Here is a 7174-nt window from a genome sequence, read left to right as displayed (position 1 = left end):
AAGGCTCGTGTGCACATGCACATGGTGGCTGCATCTAAAGTAGTCCCTGTTGTACATTCGTGGCATCAGGATTTAATTATATCCAGCCAGTATACTTTGGTTGAATATTACTGTGGGAAGAGGGGGCCCAAACTTAATTTGTCTGGCAAAGGGGGGGGGGGGCACATGGCCCTTTGGCAATGCGGTGAGAGTCAGTGCGCTGTCTGTTGCACTACTGCGTCCGAGAGAAAATATACTGTATAACGCACGTGTGGAAATTCCCACAGGCTACCAACGCCATTGCCTCGTCCTTGTCACATATAGAGACCCATTTGGAGGCAACGGTGGGAGCCTCTCCTTGACCTCCTCATCTGACCTTCTGGTGACGTGAAAGGTTAACTTTTTTGTGCATGGTGGCTTAGGTCAAAGGCAGTGTGAGGAAGGGGGTGGATTGGGTGAGTGCGTACGTGTATATGCCTGCGCGTAGGAAATTAGCAGTTCTCACAGCGCTTTTTCACACTTTTTGTCGTGTTCTTCTTGTTCATCGACATCAAGGCCGCGGGGGCAAAGCGGGATGTGCGGGGGCAGTCGGACGCGGGCGTCTGATAATGCAAGGCGACAGACGTGCAAAGCCACGCACACACATTTGACACTCTTTGCACTTACACTACATTTTGCGTGTGTGAAGAGGTGACACAAAAGGTGCAAAAGGAATCTGGAACGAGATTAAATGAAAATATTCGTATATATGGATACATGTAAGAACTCACGATTCAAATAGATTGGCTCTTTGACATAGGGTTTTTGAATTCAACTATGAAGTTGACGTCAAAATTTGACGTCAGCAAATAAAAATGAGTTATTATGAACACGATGGGTTGGAAGCCAGCGGGCAGCTAACTTATGTTATTGCGACTTCACTGTGTTTTACGCTAGGATGGAGTAATGCAAGTTTCTCAAAGAACAAATTTGACTCTTTTATCGATTATTTATAGTATATTTTCTTACAGTAAAAAAGTATATTTTTCTTACAGAGGTTAGGTTAAAAGTTGGCAGCTATTATTTTTTCCTTCAATGGGCTTTGCTTTCATTTCACTTTTGATGCTTCTGACAAGAGGAATCAGACAAATGTTTGAGTCGTAAACGGAGCTATACCTTATGAGCAAAAATTTACAATTGCATTTTTAGCAATGAAATCTGCATGTTGAACTTCTCCAAGATATATTGGTACAACCGTACGTGGGGAAAGAACGTGTGAAAACAATGTTTCAATCAGTCTCTGCGGCAACACAAGATGGCCGCCAGTGGTCTGCTCACTATGAGTAGGCGTCATTACACAAAGACGTCCGTGGTAAGGGCTCAGATTAAGACTGGCAAGACGAACGCCAGAAAACTGGTGACCGCCACGGTGATTGCCTGAGCCCTTAGGCACTGTGATGTAATTTCCAGTCAAGCGCAAGTGGCAGTAGAAAGCAAAATGGCTGGCAGCCCCCTGAGAAGGATTGAAACAAGGGAAACAAGGGAAAACCTTACAAGTTAAGATGTGGTACCGCTGTGTTTACTTTTTGCTCTCGTGAGTGGGCGCAGGTGTACCTAATGTTCTGTCCGACTGGTGTATTTTAAGGCTTTGCGCAAACAGTGCGGTCAGCACTTGTATTTCCTCTAAGGTCAGCTGTCAGCCAATGTTCATTAGAAGACTTTTTAAAAATATCTACAAACACACGACGGCCCTGTTCTGTTTCCTTTACGAGGCGCGTTGACACAAAAATAAACATGGTGGGCAAAACCGCTCGAGACAGGTAGGTTACACCTGCGTGCTCATTCTCACACCAGGCTGTTTGCCTTGGCGGCGCCATGCCACGTAAAAACAAAACGGCTATTTTAATTACAGTCACGTCGCAGATGAAAAGTGCAACGTTGATGAAAGCACGCCGGGGTCACCCCTCAACTAATTTGCTGCCGACTGTCACCGACGTGAAAGTCAAAGTAACGATTAAGCAGTCATAAAAGAAGCGAAACACACGGGATGGCCAGCTGTAATGAGGGATCAATAGCATAATCAATCAGTCTCGGAGAGGCGTGAAAATTATGACGAGCCCGATAACGTCGTCGCGAGTCACAAATCAGTTTCAAGAGGAAAATCTATTGGGTTGGTCGTATTGTCTAACAGGTTTGTCAATAAGCCGATCGGACGGCTCGGCGTTTACATTGCTCAATATGAGACGTTCCCAAACCAATTGTATCTCTACATTTTCCCATTGTTACTGTGACAATATTAAAAAGCCCAGAGGGCTTGGGATTGATTTTTCCACTCATGCCAATGCAAACTCTTGATGGAAAATAAACTTCATAGAAATTAAAATCACCTTTAAACTACCATCGATAAACGTCCCCAGGGCTAAGTTGTCTCTTTAGCATCAGCGCGTTTAATATTCAGAGCCGGAGACAAAATCCCGAGGCGCTGACATCAAACAATGTCGCCATTGTTGTCGCCACCGCCACCGCCACGGCGGCCTTGGGGTGACCGCGAGGGCGCCTCAATGCTCCTTTGTCTGTTGCCTGGCGTCTCAACTGCAGCCGTGTGGTGCACACACGTACACACACACAAAACACGACACTGGGGGGGAAATAGATCTAATGAAGGACTCTTAAGAGGTGTGAGATGCTCCCAGCCCACACGCACACTGTACAGTAATTACCATATATATTATACCCGTGCACAACCCGCGGCGAAATGAAAAGGAAAAAAAAATTAAATACAAGCGCATACAGAGAGTGTGTACGCGTGTGTGTAACAGACTTGATATAATAAAGCGTGTTGTCATGGAGGCACACTGGTGGCTACACGATAATGAAAATTCAACGCTTCACTAGAAGAGGCAAAGTTTAGAGGACGACCTGCACTTAAGATCACAGCGGGTGAAAAATATGGTTTATGACTTGAGCGAGTTCAATCAAAGTTCCACTAAAAAGGAGATGAACCGAAGCTTGATGAAGCGGGAGAAGATGACTTGAGAGCAAAGTTACTGCAACTATGATGATGGGGAGGTGACATGAGTTAGATAGTTTATTTCTATTATATATTTATTTCCACTTGTTTCTATGCCAAAAACTGGTTGGCCTTTACGAATTTTTCATGCAAATATTTATCGTAAATATGACTTTATTACCGAGTTAGCATAAATTACAGCTATCCCTCTAATGGTGTCCTCATAGCGACATAACCAGAAGATTCCTTTTAAGGGCCTCCCTACTAAGAATAAGTTGGCTTGGGTTTGTGAGACATGTTTAAGGTGTGTGATCTCTCTGGACAAAGTGGCACCTTGTCTACGAGTACGTGTGATCCGCTGAGCGAACTTTTTGAAGTTTGTTTGTACAGGGAACACACCTTTGAGCCACTGGGCCCATTAAAAGTGGGTGAACGCAAAGAGACGTTTTCATAACGACGCCGTTCAAAGCCTCCCTCGGGGGTTAACTTGTTTCCTGACTTTTTTCTTTTTTAGCATGTTGGGGGAAAAAAAACGAGAGGTGCAGGTTGCCTGGCAACAGGGTCGAGCCTGTTAGTCGCTTGGCAGGAGCCCGGCAACAAAGACATCAGGTGCCACTTCCCATCGCTTGTCCGCGGACACCTGCGGCGACCTCCACACACACACAACACTCGCTAACTGGGCCCTTTTCCCGTAGCTAATTATAGCGCGAGTGTTGATTTCTGCTGTAGTGATCAGTTGATCTTAGCAAAGCCACACACACACACACCTCAAAGTATCCTGGCCAAGAAGAGCAGGAAAGCAAAGGAATTCCCGACTTCTTCCCACTTCCTCATTCCTTGCATTCTTCTCCTCTCATCCCTCAGTGCCACATTCCATCTGTTAGCGTTGGCAGCGGCAAACGTGGAAAGTCAAGTCGGCCAAGCCGAGACTCGGTTGCACATGCTCGCGACAAGGACGTCACGTGTGTGACCAATAGACGACAACGTGTCATATTTGTGATTCGGAAGTATTATTGAGATAAAATCTAAATTAAAATAGCATTTGTGCGATAAAAGTCTTGAGAGAGAAAATACACCATTTTACATATTCTTTGCGTCCCTTCGTGTAGAGGGGACTATTGCTCCTCCACCACCAAACTTGGATGAGCTCATTTTACACATGAAGAGCCAAGTGAGCGCCTTCTGAGATCTACTGTGGTTTTTGAAAGGCCTCCATGCAGTGCAAGATGTGGGAGTGAGTCTTTGGCTTCATTTAAGCTTGATTTACTGACTCAGGAGTTCCTGCGCCCCAAAAGGGCCACTGAGACACTTCATTCAGGAAGCGTAAAGGTCGTGATATCATTTCCTGCACTGGCAGTACAGGAAGCGGCGACACAGCTTTCGAGTTTCCGCTCGAGTTGACATCAGCTTCTAAAAGTTTCCCCTTGCCGCCCCCGAAAAAGTTTTTTCTTTGCATCACTGCCTCAGCAATTTGTTTTGGTTTGAACAATACACAGTTTACAACAGAGCTGTCTAAAGTTTTTCAAAAGTTGCATACAGAAAAATGGATATAGCAAGGGCCACTTTGACATTCTTCAATTAAACATAACAACAAAGTGTTTTTTTCAAAGTGAAATGGAAATTTCAGAAATTAAACCAAATTAAAGTAAATGCACATTTTGATTGTAAAATCTAATGAAATATTAAATATTATTTTTTAATGGGAATGTGTGCTCTCCGGTGTGCAAGCCTACTCACCGAGCTTAAATTATAGCCGCTGATTCTTCTTGGATTGGGTCTTTTTTTGCCACTTCTGTTTGACCTGGGTTTGGTGGCTTTGGCAAAACAGTTCCACAGAGATTTCCTTTTTTTTGTCCTTTCCACAGAGATTTCCTTTTTTTGTCCTTTAACCCAGGATACTGAAAATAAGGTAAATAAATTAATAAAAATTATAATTATAATTATTATAATAATAAAATTAAAATCATTAATAAGGATGACGACTAAGTGTCAAAATTCTAAAAGCCTACAGAGTCGATTCAAGTACGACACATCCAAACCTGCTGACAGCAGTTTCCCCAAAGATTTGCATTATTTGGAAAAAATAGAAAGTGACAAAGAAATGTTATCAATGATAAGTTATCAGCAACAACACTTTGCATCCAGATGTTTGATTAATATTGTGCTTACACATCAATGCAGATTTTACAGTGACGGCTTTGTAGAATGACATAAATCATAACGATCAATAACACAATGACTGACAGAACGATGTACCTGTTGAGAGGCAAAAGGTGATCAGTTCCATCCCGTTTCTGCTTGTTCCTTGCAGTCCGGGGACCTGACACTGAAAAGGCAGGGGTAATCTTGTCAAAGATAAATTGATTTAATTTTAATCCTCCAGGAGAGCTTCCGAAATGTACTCACGTGGCAATGACACAGAGCCATCTCCGCATCCAAAATTGCGTCTTGTGACGTTCTGTCAGATGTGTAGCGTCCAGGCCAGGTTCCAGCTGGCAGATATAGATAGAGACTTCGTTGTCTGAAGTACGGTGTAAATATGAGAAATTAATCAGCAACACGGGATACCTTTTAGTACGAATTATCGTTCCGTTAATTCACAGTTTTCTGGAACAGGTTTTACCAAGAATAGACGGATGGACTTCATGAAAACAAACTGAAATAATTATGGCTACAATAAATGGGTCAACAGTCGTCGTCCTTGCTAACCTCGCCCATTAGCTCGTCACATTTCAGCAATGTATACCAGACCCTCACACAAATTATTCGAAATAATTCAAAATTGCCCCAATAAATAACATGAAATAAAACAATAAGTTAGTTTGTCATAAATTGTCTACTAGTTCATGAGTCACATATCGCTGTTCAATACATATAAGGTACATTTAGCTTACATGTTACACAGCACCGGGAAACATCTAGTCACACAAAAAACATGTCACCGACTTATAAAGATGATAAATACGTCACCTACAGAACGACACAGGACACCTGTTGCTGATAGGAGCTTCACTTCCGCTGTACATTACGAAGTTTTTGTTACGCCGCAGATGGGTGCTGCCACCTAGCGCCCAATTGGCAAAACAGCATACGATTATAATTCCGAAACAGAATAAGTAAAAGAAAAGTCACTCTTTGGTGAAACTAACTCATGTTTAACTAACTTTTAACTAACTAACGAAATAAACGTAGAAAATGATGCTTTCCAGGGTAATGATTTAGATTGCGCTACTACTCTCCCGCTGAGATGGAGAGGTCCAGAGGTCGAGATGGATGCGGCTGGGAGCCCAGAGTTATTGATTTTTCTCAGAGAAGAGTGTTTCTGCAGCCGTAACATCTTGGGAGAAGCTTCTATGCCTTTTTAACTCTACTTTGTTCTCAACAATGTGTGCCCTTTGTGACCTCCATGCAGGCAAACTGAGTTTTTGCTTTTGCCTACCCAGTGCATGAAACCGCATCCTTGAACAGGAACAGGAACGTTAAGGTGTCAAGATCGCCGAGTCGCTGACCATCAATAGGGATTCAAACCGCTTCAAAAGTGCTTGATCAACCAAGACTCCAGGTTGATTGCAGATAATACTCAGAGACAACTGAACTGCATTGCAATACTAAAATTGTATTTTTGTCAAATCATTTTTTGGGACAATTAGTAAATGCTAACATACAATGCATGACCCCATAGACGAGCTAAGGCAAATTAGCATAAAGGCTACAATATTTCTTGTTCTTCATTCATCTGCTAATTTAACATAAGTGGAGCTGCAAGATATACAAACAATAATCATAGGCAGCGAGAAAACTCTTGACACCCAATGATCGTACTGTACAAGTTTACCCCAAGGGTTGTAAGGCACACATTATGAAAGTTTTAGCAAGTAGAAAACTTTGACACTCCAAGTACAGAGCTGACCTTAGACCCCTGGGCTTCCTCAAGCATCATCAGAAAGCATTTGGAATCAATAAGGTTCTTGCACGGTGGAATAAGGGAAATATGAGGTGATGCCAGGATGAATGTGCAACATTAGCTATCTTCAACATTTTCCTTAAAATCATAGGACAATATCAAAGTTATGTTGCTTATATACAATATCCCTTAAACCCAATAAGAATGTTGGAAGGAGCTTTTTTTTTGTTGCATATCTCCATTAGACCATCCTTTGATCTCATTAACCTAACATCATAAAGCCTTTAAACCCAATAAGAATC

General features: G+C 42.5%; 1 long non-coding RNA gene across 5 annotated transcripts in view; it reads right to left on the bottom strand.

The window, feature by feature from the left end:
- Positions 1-7112, bottom strand: part of LOC147047960 (uncharacterized) — a 36104-nt gene extending 28992 nt beyond the window's left edge. Inside the window, exons 1-5 of one of the 5 annotated variants that reach the window (XR_015067701.1) lie at positions 6879-7112; positions 5943-6032; positions 5375-5489; positions 5225-5294; positions 4706-4866 (exon numbers count right to left, since the gene is read on the bottom strand). This is a non-coding gene — a long non-coding RNA (uncharacterized LOC147047960). The other 4 variants (XR_015067698.1, XR_015067700.1, XR_015067699.1 and 1 more) reach the window with 4 other exon arrangements.
- Between the last annotated feature and the right edge of the window lie 62 nt (positions 7113-7174).

Source organism: Syngnathus leptorhynchus, chromosome 12, assembly GCF_054491065.1.
Source record: "Syngnathus leptorhynchus isolate UIUO chromosome 12, UIUO_Slep, whole genome shotgun sequence".
In the NCBI taxonomy this organism is placed as follows: domain Eukaryota; kingdom Metazoa; phylum Chordata; class Actinopteri; order Syngnathiformes; family Syngnathidae; genus Syngnathus; species Syngnathus leptorhynchus.
This window is presented reverse-complemented; position numbering and strand designations above follow the sequence as displayed.